This window comes from Phyllobates terribilis, unplaced genomic scaffold (assembly GCF_046119375.1).
Source record: "Phyllobates terribilis strain yellow unplaced genomic scaffold, ASM4611937v1 Scaffold_52__1_contigs__length_9100884, whole genome shotgun sequence".
Taxonomy (NCBI): domain Eukaryota; kingdom Metazoa; phylum Chordata; class Amphibia; order Anura; family Dendrobatidae; genus Phyllobates; species Phyllobates terribilis.
The window spans coordinates 1,774,309-1,794,220 of NW_027362812.1; positions in this window are offsets into that span (position 1 = coordinate 1,774,309).

Below are 19,912 nucleotides of genomic sequence, written 5' to 3' on the forward strand. Positions count from 1 at the left end.
TGGTTGTAAATGGCTTCACATCCAGCTGGATGAATGTCTCAAGTGGGGTACCACAGGGCTCTGTCCTGGGACCTGTATTGTTCAACATCTTCATCAATGATTTAGATGAAGGAATTGAGGGTAAACTGATTAAATTTGCTGATGACACAAAGCTAGGAGGGGTAGCTAATACTAGAGAAGAGAGAGAGAGGATTCAAAAAGACCTAAATAAACTGGAGCAGTGGGCAGCAACCAACAGAATGTTTTTTAACAGGGAAAAATGCAAAGTACTACATCTGGGCAATAAAAATGAAAAAAGCATATACAGAATGGGAGGAATAGAGCTAAGCAACAGTACATGTGAAAAAGACTTAGGTATACTAATAGATCATAGACTGAACATGAGTCAACAGTGTGATGCAGCAGCAAAAAAGGCAAATACAATTCTGGGATGTATTAACAGAAGCATACAGTCTAGATCAGAGGTCCCCAACCTTTTTTGCATCAGGGACCGGCTTTAAGCAAGACCAGTTTTCCATGGCCCGGTGGGGGTGGGGGCGGGGCTTTGGTCATATGGGGGTGGGGTTATGGAGGGGTGGAGCTGTATGGGGAGGATGCTGGCGGGACCTCGGTGTACAGCGCTGCTAAGTAGCAGCATTGTACATTGAGCGTCAGTGTATACAGCGGTGCTGCTTAGCAGCGCTACACACTGAACACCGGTACCGGGAGCCGCGTCACTGAAGCCAGTCTGCTGCCCCAGCACGCCCCACATAACATGTTCTGCCGGGGGCGTGTCAGTGAGGAGAGCCTGCCGCCCCACCCCGTCAGGAACACACCATGCTGTGCAGGAGGGCCGCGTCACTAAGACCCGCCCCGTGACGTACAACAGGTACCATGCTGTGCTGTGGAGGGCTGCGTCACTAAGACCCGCCCGACGCCCCACCCCGTCCTGCATAATGTTCTCTGCCGGGAGCTGCGAGCTGCCACGGCTATGGCAGAAAACATTATAAATCCACACAGAGCGAGTTCTGACCAGGCGCAGGGCCGCGGAGCTAGCTGTCAGCGGCAGGGCCGGCTCCAGGTTTTTCTGGGCCCCGGGCGAAAGAGTCTCAGTGGGCCCCTTTAACACATACCACGATTCATGATGCAGAGATACGGCGGAGAAATATATATATATATAGTACAATGCAAAGATTTCACTTCATGAGTGATATCTATTGTAAATTCTACAATAGCTCAGAAACCGGTGAATCGCTCCACACAGAATAGTGGCCCCCATATAAGGCTCCATACGGAATACTTGCCCCCATATAAGGCCCCATATGGAATACTGGCCCCCATATAAGACCCCATACGGAATACTGGCTCCCATATAAGGCTCCATACAGAATACTGGCCCCCATATAACGCTCCATACAGGATACTGGCCCCCATATAACGCTCCATACAGGATACCGGTCCCCTTATAATGCTGCATGCAGGCTGTTACCCCCCACATAATGCCCCATACAGGCTGTCCCCCCCTTATAATGCTCCATGCAGGCTGTTACCCTCCACATAATGCCCCATACAGGCCCCTCCCTTTTAATGCTCCATGCAGGCTGTTACCCCCACATAATGCCCCATACAGGCTGCCCCCCCCCCCTTATAATGCTCCATGCAGGCTGTTCCCCCCCACATAGTGCCCCATACAGGCCCCCCCCTTTTAATGCTCCATGCAGGCTGTTACCCCCCACATAATGCCCCATACAGGCTGCCCCCCCTCTTTATAATGCCCCATGCAGGCTGTCACCCCTCCTCTTTATACTGCCCCATGCAGGCTGTCACCCCTCCTCTTTATACTGCCCCATGCAGGCTGTCACCCCCCCTCTTTATAATGCCCCATGCAGGCTGTCACCCCCCCTCTTTATAATGCCCCATGCAGGCTGTCACCCCTCCTCTTTATACTGCCCCATGCAGGATGTCCCCCCCTCTCTTTATAATGCCCCGTGCAGGCTGTTCCCCACCTTATAATGCCCCATGCAGGCTGGTCCCCACCTTATAATGCCCCATGCAGGCTGTCACCCCTCCTCTTTATAATGCCCCAAGCAGGAATCCCCCCCTCTTTATAATGCCCCATGCAGGCTGTCACCCCTCCTCTTTATAATGCCCCAAGCAGGATGCCCCCCCTCCCCTCTTTATACTGCCCCATGCCTCCATACATTAAAAAAAAAAAAAAAAAAAAATCAAATACTCACCTCCCTTCTCCTCACCTGCTACCTGCTGTCCGCTGCTCGGCTCCGAACTCCAGCGTTGTCGTTTCTTCCCGCTCAGCGCTCCCTGTGACGGCTCAGGGGAGGGCGCGGTGTAAAGACGTCACCGCGCCCTCTGACCTGAGACGTCACAGGGAGCGCAGAGCAGGAAGACAGCTGATCTGCGGAGGCACGGGGAGAGGTAAGTATCGGGCTGCCGGGGCCCTGAGCAAGCGGCAGAGAAGGGCGGGCGCTGACACCGCTCTCCTCCGCCCATAGCCCAGCGGGGTGCGCGACCGCCAGTGGGCCCCTCTGCCTGCTCAGAGCCCCGGCATTTGCCCGGGTGCTGACGTCGGCCCTGGTCAGCGGCGCCGCGGACCGGCTGAAAAACCCCAACGGCCCGGTCCTGGTCCGCGGACCGGCGGTTGGGGACCTCTGGTCTAGATCACGTGAAGTCATTATCGGTCTTTACTCCTCTTTGGTCAGACCTCATCTGGAATACTGTGTACAGTTTTGGGCACCACATTTTAAAAAAGACATCGACAAACTGGAGCAAGTTCAGAGAAGAGCGACCAGAATGGTGACTGGTCTGCAAACCATGTCCTATGAGGAACGGTTGCAGGATTTGGGAATGTTTAGCTTGCAAAAAAGAAGACTGAGAGGAGACTTAATAGCTGTCTACAAATATGTCAAGGGCTGTCACATTGTAGAAGGATCATCTTTATTCTCATTTGCACAAGGAAAGACTAGAAGCAATGGGATGAAACTAAATGGGAGGAGACACAGATTAGATATTAGAAAAAACTTTTTGACAGTTAGGGTGATTAATGAGTGGAACAGGCTGCCACGAGAGGTGGTGAGTTCCCCTTCAATGGACGTCTTCAAACAGAGGCTGGACAGACATCTGTCTGAGATGATTTAGTGAATCCTGCTTTGAGCAGGGGGTTGGACCAGATGACCCAGGAGGTCCCTTCCAACTCTACCATTCTATGATTCTATGATTCTAATTGCTCCCACCACCTTCCTGTCCCTCACGCCATGATGGGTCAAGGACCTCATCATCTACACCACCCTCTTCAGACAACTGCTTCTCATGGGTAGTCTCGACAGCACAGTACGCACCAGAAAGTGGCACCTGAGTCTCATCATCAGATGCGTACTGAGGTGTGCTGACCATAGGCACTGGCCTACCCGCCTCTTCAGATTCAGAGAGACAAAGCTTCATACTACCTCTTCTTCTAATTCTAGAATTCTGCTTGGCTGGCCCCCTCTTTCCAAGCCAAGAGATTCAGAGAACAGAAGTAGAGATGGCTCCTGTCCAGGGCTCTCTGACTGCCTGGGCAATTTGGCAGGTGGTGAAGAGACAGATGGGTGCTCTTCAGTGCTCAGGACCTGAGAGGATCTGGAACTAATTGAAGTCAATGCGTTAGCTGCTATCCATCCGAAAACTGCTTCAATTTGGTCCTCCCGCAGCAGTGGAGTAGAGCGACCTCCTACAAAGCTGCGCATAAAGGACTGTTGCCTGGTAAAACTGGGGGATGCTGAGTCACTGGTGCCCGCAGCAGTCACAGAATCCCCACGTCCTCTCCCTGCAGGCACAGAATCCTCACGTCCTCTCCCTGCAGAAACTGCACGCCCACGACCACATGCCTTACTCCCTGCCTTCTTCATCTTGGTAGACTGATAAAGATAGGCAGAAAAGTACTAAGGGCTTAGTGTGCTTATTTCTGAACAGCTGCTAACAGGTATAAGAAACACTAATTTTATAAAGTGTGGACTAGACTTTAATATGAGCTAATGTGGCCTACACAACTGTAAAGTGGAGTGTTTGGTGAACTTTATTTAGGTTTTTTTGTCACAAAAAGACACTGGATGTGCCCAAAGATGTAATACCGATAGTATCACAAACTTTTTGTAGCTATTACAATGCAGGAAGGTAACCTACAATGCAATAGATGAGGCTACAAAAAATAGGTGTTAGTATTAGCTAATCTGGCTAGGGCTGCAGGGCACAAGGCAGCAGAAAGGCTCCTCTATCTACTCCTATATATTGTGTTTCGAACCAATCTAGCTGAATACGGATGGAACCACCACACTAATAGGAGAAATAAGGAAAAATTAGCAATTAGCAAAAAAGGACAATGTATGAGGCAGTGACGCACGCTGAGCAGACTACAACCGGACGTGGCTGCAGCACACACTACAGCGTGAGCTGCACTCACACACAGAGACCTTGCAGACAGCCGTGAACAGTACAGAGCACTGTGAACAGTACAGAGCACTGTGCACTAGCGCTGCAAGGCACAGCGATTTATAAAGTAGCTTGGGTAAAGCACAATAGAGTAAATAGGTAGCTAAAACTGTCCCTCAGAACAACAGCGTCCTATCCCTAACTGAATTCACAGCAGAGTGAGCCCAAAACAGCGGCGGCAGCTTTTATAGTGCATCATGACATCATTTCAGCAGCCAATCACAGCCATGCCATTAGTTAACATGCCTAACATGCCGCAGGATGAGCCCACACTTCTTAGGATCCTCATTGGCTGAATAAAATCACACTGGCTCATTGCATTATTGGAACTTCCGATTCCGGTATCCGATATTGTAAAAGTATCGGAACTCAGTAACGGAATTCCAATACCGCGAATATCGGTCGATACCCGATATTTCAGTATCGAAATGCTCAACACTAGTCAGTATGCTTTCAATTTTGAATAAATCCCCAACAGTGTCACCAGCAAAGCACCCCCACACCATCACACCTCCTCCTCCATGCTTCACGGTGGGAACCAGGCATGTAGAGTCCATCCGTTCACCTTTTCTGCGTCGCACAAAGACACGGTGGTTGGAACCAAAGATCTCAAATTTGGACTCATCAGACCAGAGCACAGATTTCCACTGGTCTAATGTCCATTCCGTGTGTTCTTTAGCCCAAACAAGTCTCTTCTGCTTGTTGCCTGTCCTTAGCAGTGGTTTCCTAGCAGCTATTTTACCATGAAGGCCTGCTGCACAAAGTCTCCTCTTAACAGTTGTTGTAGAGATGTGTCTGCTGCTAGAACTTTGTGTGGCATTGACCTGGTCTCTAATCTGAGCTGCTGTTAACCTGCGATTTCTGAGGGTGGTGACTCGGATAAACTTATCCTCAGAAGCAGAGGTGACTCTTGGTCTTCCTTTTCTGGGGCAGTCCTCATGTGCGGCAGTTTCTTTGTAGCGCTTGATGGTTTTTGCAACTTCACTTGGGGACACTTTCAAAGTTTTCCCAATTTTTCGCACTGACTGACCTTCATTTCTTAAAGTAATGAAGGCCACTAGTTTTTCTTTACTTAGCTGCTTTTTTCTTGCCGTAGCACAAATTCTAACAGTCTATTCAGTAGGACTATCAGCTGTGTATCCACCAGACTTCTGCACAACACAACTGATGGTCCCAACCCCATTTATAAGGCAAGAAATCCCACTTATTAAACCTGACAGGGCACACCTGTGAAGTGAAAACCATTTCCGGTGACTACCTCTTGAAGCTCATCAAGCGAATGCCAGGAGTGTGCAAAGCAGTCATCAAAGCAAAAGGTGGCTACTTTGAAGAACCTAGAATATAAGACATATTTTCAGTTGTTTCACACTTTTTTGTTAAGTATATAATTCCACATGTGTTAATTCATAGTTTTGATGCCTTCAGTGTGAATGTACAATTTTCATATTCATGAAAATACAGAAAAATCTTTAAATGAGAAGGTGTGTCCAAACTTTTGGTCTGTACTGTACCTTCTGCACAGCTTTTCTCTGTAGATGAACAGCCGGCTTCTCTCATTCCACACATGTTTGGCTTGTAGAGGAGCATCCTTCTCCAGGTGAGAACCTTCTTGGATTGTCAGTCCTTTGATGAGGCTGACAACCGGGTCACTGTCCTGGGTCTCCTTCCAGCTGTGATGAGGTAAAGGATTTAGCGTCTTACCATGACGTCTTCTGGAGGCGTGTTGCTCGTGGACCATTCTGCTTCTGTGGAAAGCAGGTAATTCAATTTCTTCTAGGTCATCCACTTTATCCTCGCTGTCCGACTGGTGGGACATTCTTGATAGGGCATCAGCATTGGTGTTCTTGTGACCTGCCCGGTAATTGATTGTGAACTATTAATTCGACAACCTGGCTACCCAACGCTGTTCCATGGCTCCCAACCTGGCTGTCTCCAGGTGTGTCAAGGGGTTATTGTCGGTAAAGGCTGTGAATTTAGTTGAGGCTAGGTAATGCTTGAATCTTTCAGTGATTTCCCAGACCAAGGCCAGGAACTCCAGCTTGAAGGAACTGTAATTCTCAGTAGGGCGAAGCTTCCTACTGGCATAGGCAATGACCTTTTCTCTGCCGTTTTACTTCTGGGACAACACAGCTCCCAGTCCCTCGTTGCTGGTGTCGGTGTACAACAGGAAAGTTTGGCTGTAGTCAGGGAAAGCCAGGATTTCCTCACCGGTTAGGACTTCCTTCATTGATGCAAAGGACTCAGTCTGCTCTTTGCCCCACTGGAATGTGTACTTTTACCTATTTTGGACTGTCCTACCAGGAGATCTTGTAGAGGTGCTGCCTTTTTGGTATGGTCCTTAATGAACTTCCTGTAGTACCCGACCAGTCCCAGAAATTGACTTGCCTCTTTGATGTTCCTTGGTTCAGGCCACTTCTGGATGGCAGTGACCTTTTCCGGGTCTGATGCTACTCCCTCTGAGCTGACTACGTGTCCCAGGCACTGAACCTTCTGTTTGAGCAGGTGGCACTTAGAAGGTTTTAGTTTCATCCCATGCCGGGACAATGCCTTAAATACCTCCGCCAGGTGCTTTAGATGGTGTTCATACGTCCTCGAGTACACGATAACGTCATCCACGTATAGCAGCACTGTCTCAAAGTTCCGGTGTCCCAAGCAACACTCCATCAACCTCTGGAACGTTCTGGGTGCGTTGCAGAGTCCAAATGGCATGCTGTTGAATTCGCATAATCCCATCGGGGTGGTGAAGGCTGTCTTCTCCTGGTCTTCCTCAGCAACAGAGACTTGCCAGTACCCACCGCTCTGCTGACTGATTGCTCCCAGTCGGCCGCATACATATTCTAGAATACCCGATGCGTTAGAATCGGGCCACCATCTAGTATATATATATATATATATAAGTTATATACACGGTGGGGGAAATAATTATTTGATCCCTTGCTGTCTTTGTTAATTTGTCCACTGACAAAGACAGGAACAGTCTATAATTTTAAGGGTAGGTTAATTTTAACATTGAGAAATAGAATATCAAAAAAAAATCAATAAAATCCCATATTATAAATTAGATAAATTTTTTGGCATTTTGCTGTGAGAAATAAGTATTTCATTCCCTCTGGAAAACCACACTTAATACTTGGTGGTAAAACACATGTTGGCAAGCACAGTAGTCAGACGGTTTTTGTAGTTGATGATGAGGTTTGCGCACATGTCGGGAGAAATTTTGGTCCACTCCTCTTTGCAGATCATCTCTAAATCATTAAGATTTTGAGGTCGTCGCTTGGCAAATCGGAGCTTTAACTCCCTCCATAAGTTTTCTATGGGATTAAGGTCTGGAGACTGGCTAGGCCACTCCATGACCTTACTGTGCTTCTTTTTGATCCACTCCTTTGTTGCTTTGGCTGTATGTTTTGGGTCATTGCCTTGCCGGAAGACCTAGCCACGACCTATCTTCAATGCTCTTACTGAGGGAAGGAGGTTGTTGGCCAAAATCTCGCGATACATGATGCCAGCCATCTTCCCTTCAATTCGGTGCAGTCGTCATGTCCCCTTTGCAGAAAAGCACCCCCAAAGTATGTTTCCCCCACCATGCTTCACAGTTGGAATGATGTTCTTAGGGTTGTACTTCCTTCTTCTTCCTCCAAACACGGCAAGTTGAGTTAATGCCAAAGAGCTCAATTTTTGTCTCATCTGACCACAGCACCTTCTCCCAATAACTCACAGAATCATCCAGGTGTTCATTGGTAAACTTCAGATGGGCCTGCACATGTGCCTTCTTGAGCAGTGGGACCTTGCGGGCACTGCAGGATTTTAAACCTTTAAGGCGTAATGTGTTACCAATGGTTTCCTTGGTGACTGTGGTCCCAGCTGCCTGGAGATCATTAACAAGTTCCCCCCGTGTAGTTTTAGGCTGATCTCTCACCTTCCTCATGATCAAAGATAACTCACGAGGTTAGATTTTGCATGGTGCCCCAGATCGATGTCGATTGACAGTCATTTTGTATTTCTTTCATTTTCTTACAATTGCACCAACAGTTTTCTCCTTCTCACCCAGCGTTTTACTTATGTTTTTGTAGCCCATTCCAGCTTTGTGCAGGTCTATGATCTTGTCCCTTACATCCTTAGAAATCTCTTTGGTCTTGCCCATGTTGTAGAGGTTAGAGTCTGACTGATTAATGGAGTCTGTGGACAAGAGTCTTTTATACAGGTGACTATGTAAGACAGCTGTCTTTAATGCAGGTAACGAGTTGATTAGGAGCGTCAAACTGGTCTGTAGCAGCCAGAACTCATAATGGTTTGTAGGGGATGAAATACTTATTTCTCACTGCAAAATGCAAAAAAAATTATCTAATTTATACAATGTGATTTTCTTGATTTTTTTTTTGGGGGGGGATATTCTATCTCTCAATGTTAAAATTAACCTACCCTTAAAATTATAGACTGTTCATGTCTTTGTCAGTGGGCAAAATTACAAAAACAGCAAGGGATCAAATACTTATTTCCCCCACTGTGTATGTGAGTATATATATATATATGTGTATATATATATATATATATATATATATATGTGTATATATATATATATATATATATATATATATATATATATACAGTACAGACCAAAAGTTTGGACACACCTTCTCATTTAAAGATTTTTCTGTATTTTCATGACTATGAAAATTGTACATTCACACTGAAGGCATCAAAACTATGAATTAACACATGTGGAATTATATACTTAACAAAAAAGTGTGAAACAACTGAAAATATGTCTTATATTCTAGGTTCTTCAAAGCAGCCACCTTTGCTTTGATGACTGCTTTGCACACTCTTGGCATTCTCTTGATGAGCTTCAAGAGGTAGTCACCGGAAATGGTTTTCACTTCACAGGTGTGCCCTGTCAGGTTTAATAAGTGGGATTTCTTGCCTTATAAATGGGGATGGGACCATCAGTTGTGTTGTGCAGAAGTCTGGTGGATGCACAGCTGATAGTCCTACTGAATAGACTGTTAGAATTTGTATTATGGCACGAAAAAAACAGCTAAGTAAAGAAAAACAAGGGGCCATCATTACTTTTAAGAAATGAAGGTCAGTCAGTGCGAAAAATTGGGCGAACTTTGATAGTGTCCCCAAGTGCGGTTGCAAAAACCATCAAGCGCTACAAAGAAACTGGCTCACATGAGGACCGCCCCAGGAAAGGAAGACCAAGAGTCACCTCTGCTTCTGAGGATAAGTTTATTCGAGTCACCACCCTCAGAAATCGCAGGTTAACAGCAGCTCAGATTAGAGACCAGGTCAATGCCACACAGAGTTCTAGCAGCAGACACATCTCTACAACAACTGTTAAGAGGACACTTTGTGCAGCAGGCCTTCATGGTAAAATAGCTGCTAGGAAACCACTGCTAAGGACAGGCAACAAGCAGAAGAGACTTGTTTGGGCTAAAGAACACAAGGAATGGACATTAGACCAGTGGAAATCTGTGTTTAGGTCTAATGAGTCCAAATTTGAGATCTTTGGTTCCAACCACCGTGTCTTTCTGCGACGCAGAAAAGGTGAACGGATGGACTCTACATGCCTGGTTCCCACCGTGAAGCATGGAGGAGGAGGTGTGATGGAGTGGTGGTGCTTTGCTGGTGACACTGTTGGGGATTTATTCAAAACTGAAGGCATACTGAAACAGAATGGCTACCACAGCATCTTGCAGCGGCATGCTTTTCCATCCGGTTTGCGTTTAGTTGGACCATCATTTATTTTTCAACAGGACAATGACCCCAAACACACCTCCAGGCTGTGTAAGGGCTATTTGACCAAGATGGAGAGTGATGGAGTGCTACACCAGATGACCTGGCCTCCGCAGTCCCAATCGAGATGGTTTGGGGTGAGCTGGACCGCAGAGTGAAAGCAAAAGGGCCAACAAGTGCTAAGCATCTCTGGGAACTCCTTCAAGATTGTTGGAAGACCATTTCCGGTGACTACCTCTTGAAGCTCATCAAGAGAATGCCAAGAGTGTGCAAAGCAGTCATCAAAGCAAAAGGTGGCTACTTTGAAGAGCCTAGAATATAAGACATATTTTCAGTTGTTTCACACTTTTTTGTTAAGTATATAATTCCACATGTGTTAATTCATAGTTTTGATGCCTTCAGTGTGAATGTACAATTTTCATAGTTATGAAAATACAGAAAAATCTTTAAATGAGAAGGTGTGTCCAAACTTTTGGTCTGTACTGTATATATATAAATATTTATATATATATATATACTGTATATCTGTAGCTTTGTCGCCATAATAAGATGGGGGCTCGGACACATTTCTTGCACTTGGGCCCCAAGCTGTTAATGTCCACCCCAACTTTTTTCAACCTATGTAACTATGTAGAATGCACATTAGGAAAATGCTTGAAATGCAATTCCCAATAATATTATTTTACAAGTAATTTCCTCTTTTTTTTTCTTTGTAACGTTCTAGTTATAAGCCCAATCTATGGATCTAGAAAGTGCAAAACACTCATGACAAACTTGCACATTTAATTTGTAATCTGTATTTCTTATGGTGCCTAAGGGAAGCCATAATGATAAGGCCCCTGCTTGGTAACAAGTGCAGTTATCTGCCTCTATAACAAAAGCAAATTACCAAATGATGAAAGGGTTAATACTTGTGCCCTGCATCAGTAATAGACCCTGTAGTCACCATGACAACTGTTATGAGGTCATAAACAAGTGTCATAAAGAAGATTCCATAAAAGAATGCCGCGCTACCACGATCAGTGCCATTACTGATGCACCTGAGGACCTTGAGCTTGACCATCCCACGTAATGTGCCGACCTTGGTGTAATTTGGAGGTTCTAGCAGGGAAAGGGGTTGTCTGCTTTAGACACCCCTAGGGCATGGGAAGGTAATAAAGGGGGTCCCTAGACCAGGATCCCCTTCTGTTACCCTCTATATAGAGCAGCTCTCCTTTGGGAGCTCATGGACTGATCTATGACTTTAATGGGTGATAAATTGGGAGGGATTATTTATCCTATTAGGGATTAGGCATAACGAACTGTAACCAAATGTCCAATTTTTTGAGAGGCGGACCTGGATGTGTAAGGGAGAAATTATACATCCACCTGGCCAATCAGATCAATCAAATTCACTCCATGAATCAATGTGGTGACAGATATCGCAGCCAGATCTCTCCCACATCCGGTTTATCACATTTATAGTCTGTATTCATGTTGTTCTCTATAAATCCGGTAAAATGTACAAATTGTAAAATTCTGCAGTTACATCTGTTATATATCGGCACTAACTCTCTAAGCCCAAGGGATGGGCAGCCCTACAGCCATGGTTCCCAAGAGGTTTCCTCCACAGGGGGTTTTTCCTCTCCTAAGTGCTGGAGGGTGACTCTTCGTGAGTCGGGGGTTGTGCTATTTTCGGTGTCATGTAAATTTAAATAAAATTTTGACCATTTGACACCTAATTACAATGCTTCGTGCATTTATTTTGTGTGCTTCTGTCTGATTAACTTTGTTTGGGGGTCGGGGTCTATCACATAAGACTGGACATCTGCCAGCTACACAGAACCCAGTAAGCACATTTTTCCCCAGGGGTCGCCCCTGCTCTGATGATGATGGTGAAGAGGAGACAAACATTACAGCACAACTCCTGGACGCATGCTCTCATCATTGGATAAAAGAATTGTATTACAGCAGTATAAGCAGATTACTCATCTATTCCTGTAATTTCTGTAGTCTTCAATGGATGGAGGAGCAAGATGGTCTATAGGAACAGAGGCTACACAGAATCTTCTTTATCCTGATAGGTGATGGTTCGGTGTCATGTAAATTTAAATAAAGTTGAGAACGTTTGACACCTAATTGCAATGCTTTGTGTATTTATTTTGTATGCTTCTGTCTGATTCATTTTGTTTGGGAGTCGGGCTCCATCACATATCACTGAGTGATACGTCTGACATCTGCCGGCCGCAGTTTAGCCCCAGGGGTTGCCCCTGCTCTGGGGAGTATGATGGAGCAGAGAAGATAAGCATTACAGCACAGCACCTGCTAGTGAGCGCTCATCCTCAGAATAAGGACTTATATTACAGTATTACAAGCAGCTTCCTCGCCTCATTCACACAGTGAGTATTTTGGGCAGTAATTTACATTAGTATTTGTAAGCTAAAAACCAGAGAGGAACAAACAGAGAAAAATAATAACTGAATCACTCTCACCTCTTCTGTGTCCTGGATCCACTCCTGGCGTCTGTTAACAAATACTGATGCAAAATATCGCCATGTAAAAGGGCCCTAAATCCTTACTGACTGATTTGACAATTCTTTAGAAAAAAACAATATATGCCTGACCATGCATTTAATCCATCCTGCTGCTCATATCTTCTGGGCTCAGACCCACAATGCCGTGACTCACGGCCAGTGTACATAAGGAGAAAGTGGGAAAAGTCTCCAATAAAAAATAATTCTCACTTTATTGGTGCAAAATATTAGAATATATAAAAGTCCATGATAGCGGAGATGCAATCTCGACGCGTTTCTGGCTTACGCCCTTAGTCAGTGATCCTGTTGTCATGACAACCCGCGCCTCCAGGTATCCCAGCGACGGTGGCCTGCTTAGACCAAGCTAGGAGCATGGTCTCAGAGGCTTCTATCAATGTAACACTGACAGGTATAATTCATTGCAATGCTGGTGCATTGCAATGCTTTATAACAGCGATTATACTAATAAAAGCTAGTCCCATAGAGGGACTAAATGAAAAAGTAAAAAAAAGAATGTGAAAAAATATTTAAAAAAAAAATAATCAAAAAATAAACAGAAAAAAACTTAAAATAATGTTATATCAATAAATGGGTATATTCATATGAAAACTAAAATAAACCAAAAAGGTCCACATATTTGTTATCATCACGTCCACGGCCTATAAAACGGTCACATTAGTTAACGCCTTCAGTGAACACTGTAAAATAAAACTATTCTTTTTCATCTTACCACCAAACAAAGAGTGGAATAAAACACGATCAAAAAGTCGAATGGAATTAAAAATGGTATAGCTGAAAACTAGTGACGAGCGAGCACTAAAATGCTCGGGTGCTCGTTGCTCGAGTCGAGCAAATTGGAATACTCGGGTGCTCGGTCCAAGTAACGAGACCAATGTAAGTCTATGGGAAACTCGAGCATTTTTCCGGTCCCCCCCCGTCGGTCTGCAGAAGGCCTAAAAATTGCCCAAATCGATGGGAACAGTACTCAAACGACAATGGGAACAGCATGGGGAAGACTCCTCGAAGCATCTCTGACTCCCAGGTCAATGATGTCAACAATGTTGTCAGAGGTATTACGCTACTTTTACGGACTCACAATAAAACATCCAAAAACTAAACCAAAATGGATTTTCCTGGGAAATATGTTAAGGAACATTTTGCACTTTTGCATTGCTTTCAACCGTGACAAATGCATTCACCGGGAAATGGCATTTCAACATTTTACAACCTTATCTGGCCATGTGGTGTGTGAAATATCATCAGACACATCCTGTTTCATTTATGAAGGAGGGATTGTGAAAGTCACAAACACTGTTTTTACTGCCTTACTATTCTTAAAGGGCCAGCAGTTGGCTATGCTTTGTTGTTCCCATTATTAAAGAGTGGGTCTCCTATACTGTTATTGCGTATGCAGTGACTGCAAGGGCTGCCAAAAATTTGTACGCAACCCAATACCCCTTTGAAGAGACATAGAGGAGGGTCTCAGTTAAAAAAATGTTCCCATTATAAAGGAGTGGGTCTCCTATAGTGGTAATGCCCATGCTGTGACTGCCAGGGCTGGCAAAATTTGGGAAAAACCCCACTAACAATTTAAAGACACATAGAGCTGGGCCACAGTAATGACATGTTCCCATTAGAAAGGATAAGGATCTGCTATACAGTTATAGGGTATGCAGTGAGTCCAACAGCTGCCAAATTTAGGAAAAACCGCACTAACAATTTAAAGACACATAGAGCTGGGCACAGTAACGACATGTTGCCATTAGAAAGGAGAGGGCCTGCTATCCAGTTATAGGGTATGCAGTGAATGCAACGGCTGCCAAAAATTACGAGGCACTCCAATGCCCCTTGCAAGAGATGTAGAGGTTGGAGGGCCTCCTGAAATCAATGTTCCTATGATTAGGAAGTGGGTCTCCCATACTGTTTGCCTATGCAGTGAATGCAACGGCTGCCAAAAATGTGGAGGAACTCCAGTGTCCCTTTGTAAGAGACATAGAGGTTGGAGGGCCTCCTGAAAACAATGTTCCCATTATTAGGAAGTGGGTCTCCCATACTGAAAGCCTACGCAGTGAATGCAACGGCTGCCAAAAATTTGGAGGCACTCCAATGCCCCTTGCAAGAGACGTAGAGGTCGGAGGGCCTACTGAAAACAATGTTCCCATTATTAGGAATTGGGTCTCCCATACTGTTTGCCTATGCAGTGAATGCAACATCTGCCAAAAATTTGGAGGAACTCCAATGCCCCTTGCAAGAGACGTAGATATGGTGATATGGTAGTGATATGGAGGAGGATGTGAAGGATGAGGAGAAGGAGGAGGACAAGAGCAAATAGACAAAATCAAGAAGCGTATACCCATGTCTGGGTGTGAAGACAGAGGTGCATGGGAATACAGTTAGACCTCCCAAAAAAAAGACACTGTATTTGAGTTTATGTTACGCTGCTATCATTCAGTGGTGTTGAGACGTCTGGCCCAAACCAGCCTTTGATCATTTTTAGAAGAGTCAGCCTGTCAGCATTTTCAGTTGACAGCGGCAGGGCAGGCCAGGACCTCCAAGGAGTAGAGAGTCAGTTCATGCCACGTGTCCAGCTTGGATACCCAATAATTATAAGGCACAGAGGAATCAAGGACTACGTTGGCACGGTCGGCAAGGTACTCCCTCACCATCTTCCGAAACTTTTCCCTCTTTGGGAGAGTACCCCGCGCCTCAGGACCTGTGAGATGGGAGGGTCTGGGAAAACTGTCCCAGAACTTTGACAGTGTTCCCCTGCCTCTGCTGGATTGAATTTGTTTGTCTCTCGCTTGTACTCCTTGGCTGTCCAACGAACTGTGACCTCTGCCGCCAGCGTTTTCAGATGGGAATTTTTTAAATAATTCCGCAACAAGAGCCTTCTCGGACTGCACCATTTCATTAGGCCTGTCCTGCAAGGGAATAAGAGACAGAAAGTTCTCCTTGTAGCGTGGGTCTAGAAGTGTCACCAACCAGTAAGGACTGTCACTCAAAATTTGGACAACGCAAGGATCACGGGAAAGGCAGCGTAGCATAAACTCAGCCATGTGTGCCAGATTGCTAACAGGCAAGACTTCCATGTCCTCACCAAGAGGATGACTGACCAATTATGGCGTCATCGCCGCTCACCATCTTGGTGGAGTCCTCAAAGTTTTGGAGGATGGTACATATGTCTGACATCCATGTCCACTCCTGAGGTCTTATGTGTGGAGTCTGAACTGAATACTGACGGCCTTGTTGATGCTGGTAGTTAACAACTGCCCTCGTCTGCTCACAAATACTTCCCAACATCTGCAATGTAGAGTTCCAACGTGTGGGGACATCACAGATCAGTAGGTGAGCAGGAAGCTGCAAACGCTGCTGAAGTACGGCAAGGGCGGTGGAAGCTGTAGCTGACTTTCTAAAACTGGCACATGGGTGACGCATTTTAAAAAGCAGATCCGGCATATTTGGGTACGTTTTGAGAAACCGCTGAACCACGAGGTTAAGCACATAGGCCAAGCATGGTACGCGTGTGTGAGCTCGCCTCGCCTCAGAGCTGCCACCAGGTTCCGACCATTGTCACACACGACCATGCCTGGCTGTAGGGCCAGCGGTGTCAGCCACAGATCTGCCTGCTCTTTCAGAGCTGTCCACAACTCTTCAGCGTTTTGCGGTTTGTCACCTACGCATATTAGCTTCAGCACAGCCTGTTGCCGCTTGGCCGAGGCAGTACTGCAGTGTTTCCAGCTTGAGACTGATGTGGTCATTTCAGAGATGGAGGCTGAAGAGGAGAAGGAGGAGGTGGCGCAGGAGCTGTAGAATGTGGGGGCAACCCTGATTGACCCAGGTCCCGCAATCCTCGGCATCGGGAAGATGTGTTCTGTACAAAGGGTCAACTGGGTCCCGGCTTCCACTATATTAACCCAGTGTACTGTCAGTGAGATGTACCATCCTTGCCCACAAGCACTTGTCCAAGTCTTCGTGGTTAGGGGAACTTTCCCAGTAACTGCGTTGCTGAGGGCACGGCTAATGTTGTGGGACACATGCTCATGTAATGTGGGGACGGCACACCAGGAGAAATAGCGGCGGCTGGGGACCGAGTACCAAGGGATGGCCGCCACCATCAGGTTGCGGAAAGCTTCCATCTACACGAGCTTAAAAGGCAACATTTCTAGAGTAAGCATTCGTGAAATGTGTGAATTTAGCAGTGTGGCCTATGGGGCGTACGCTGCTTATTTGTGCTTGCATTCCATGGATTGGGGTAGGGACAACTGAACGCTGCGCTGGGACAAGGAAGTGGACATGCTTGCTGATGGTGCTAGTTGAGAGTGTGCACCTACACGTGCAGGGCGGGAGGCATCATCGCATGCCCCATGGACAGGGGATTGGCGTGCACGCACAACAGCGGAAGAAGCAGTGGTGTCACCCGTAGACACTGTTTCTGGACCCTGGGGTTCGGCCCACTTAGTCGTGTGCTTTGCTGTCATGTGCCTGATCATGCTGGTGGTGGTCAGGTTGCTAGTTTTGCTATCCCTGTTGATGCTGGTCTGGCAGGTGGTGCAAATGGCTTTTTTGGAGTTATCTGCAGAGTCTTTAAAAAACAACCAAACTCAGGAAGACCTAACAGTTGTACTGGCAACTTCCGTCATGCTGGCGTTGCGAGGAGTTCTCTCCCGCCTTGTGTCTGCGGCCACCACACTGCTTCTTTCTGTCTGTTGTCGTGCTACTCCTCCCTCCCCCTGTGTGCTGCTGTCCTCGCTCTGTATGTCCCCCTGCCAGATTGGGTCAGTTACTATATCATCAACCACCTTGTCTTCCACTTCCGCACCCTGGTCCTCCTCCTGACTTTCTGGCAATTGTGTCTCATCATCATCATCATCCACCTCTTGCGACAGTAATTGCACTTTCCCACCATTGCCTGTGTTTGACCGTGGCTGCTCCAATATTTGGGTATTACTACACCCTTCTCCTCTTGACTCGCTTGAAGCTGGCCAAGCGATAGGCCCGAATCTGCAAATGGAAAAGTGAACAACTCTTCTGAGTGTCCAAGTGTGGGATCCATTCGGCATGGAGGAAGGAAGGAGGATCAGGATGAGGAATATGCGTTCCAGACTTACGGCTACTGAGACTTGACTGTGTGGAAGACAGGATGGTGGTGGTGGCAAAGTGACTGGAAGCATTATCTGCTATCCAACCAACAACCTTTTGACACTGCTCTGGGTTCAATAGTGGTGTTCTGCGGTCCCTTAGCAATTGGGACAGGAAGGTGGAGCGACAAGATGTGGGTGTTTGTTGTGGCACAATTTCAGCTTCCCACGGCCACGTCCTCGGCCTGTGCATGCACCATCACCATCACGTCCACTTCCCCATCCCTTGCCACGCACCTTGCCCATTTTAAATGGAGGACAATATTTTCCACGTTCACGAGAAATGGCTGATTTAGGAACGCAGTTATACATGATATGTCTGATAAAGAACCACGGTTTTAAATAGCAGGCCTGTAATTTACTAATATTATTCTACACAGAGACCTAGTGTGAATAGCTTCACCAACACACGGCAACGAAATGGAAGGCAGAAATGGCTGATTTTGGAACACTGTTATAGGTGATATGTCTGACAGAGAACCACGGTTTTAAATAGCAGGCCTGTAATTTACTAATATTATTCTACACAGAGACCTAGTGTGAATAGCTTGACCGACACACTGCAACGAAATGAAAATGGAAGAAATAGCTGATTTTGGAACACTGTTATAGGTGATACGTCTGACAGAGAACCACGGTTTTAAATAATAGGCCTGTAATTTACTAATATTATTCTACACAGAGACCTAGTGTGAATAGCTTGACCGACACACTGCAGCAAAATGAAAATGGAAGAAATGGCTGATTTTGGAACACTGGTATAGATGATATGTCTGACAGAAAACCACGGTTTTAAATAGCAGGCTTGTAATTTACTAATACTATTCTTCACAGACACCTACTGTGAATATCTTGACCGAAACACTGCAACAGAATGTAAAAGGAGGCCGATATTTTCCATGTTCAGTTCAAATTTCTGGATTTTTATCGCTGAAATATGGAACGGATCTGGCTGTATTCTGCAGGGCTAACAAGCAAATGGAGCAGAAAAATAGTGTACTCTGGATTGCTTTTTAAGCAAATAACCAGGATTAAGATAAAAAAAAAAATAGCCCTGGCCCCTGATATCTGGGGCAATGTCTACAAATATCTGTAATTATTACAGCAGCAGCAGACAGGACGTTCAATAGACCCTCTTGCGCTATATGCTCTGCAGTCTGCCACATACACTGCCTGCCTGCCTAACTCCTGTCTAGCACTGATTATATGCAGCTGGATTAGTCCTCAGAAGGACTGTTAGTTTAGGTGGATATGTACAGTACAGACCAAAAGTTTGGACACACCTTCTCATTTAAAGATTTTTCTGTATTTACTTGACTATGAAAATTGTACATTCACACCGAAGGCATCAAAACTATGAATTAACACGTGGAATTATATACTTAACAAAAAAGTGTGAAACAACTGAAAATATGTCTTATATTCTAGGTTCTTCAAAATAGCCACCTTTTGCTTTGATGACTGCTTTGCACACTCTTGGCATTCTCTAGATGAGCTTCAAGAGGTAGTCACCGGAAATGGTCTTCCAACAATCTTGAAGGAGTTCCCAGAGATGCTTAGCACTTGTTGGCCCTTTTGCCTTCACTCTGCAGTCCTCCTCACTCCAAACCATCTCGATTGGGTTCAGGTCTGGTGACTGTGGAGGCCAGGTCATCTGGCGTAGCACCCCATCACTCTCCTTCTTGGTCAAATAGCCCTTACACAGCCTGGATGTGTGTTTGGGATCATTGTCCTGTTGAAAACTAAATGATGGTCCAACTAAACGCAAACCGGATGGAATAGCATGCCGCTGCAAGATGCTGTGGTAGCCATGCTGGTTCAGTATGCCTTCAATTTTGAATAAATCCCCAACAGTGTCACCAGCAAAGCACCCCCACACCATCACACCTCCTCCTCTATACTTTACGGTGGGAACTAGGCATGTAGAGTCCATCCGTTCACCTTTTCTGCGTCGCACAAAGACACGGTGGTTGGAACCAAAGATCTCAAATTTGGACTCATCAGACCAAAGCACAGATTTCCACTGGTCTAATGTCCATTGCTTGTGTTCTTTAGCCCAAACAA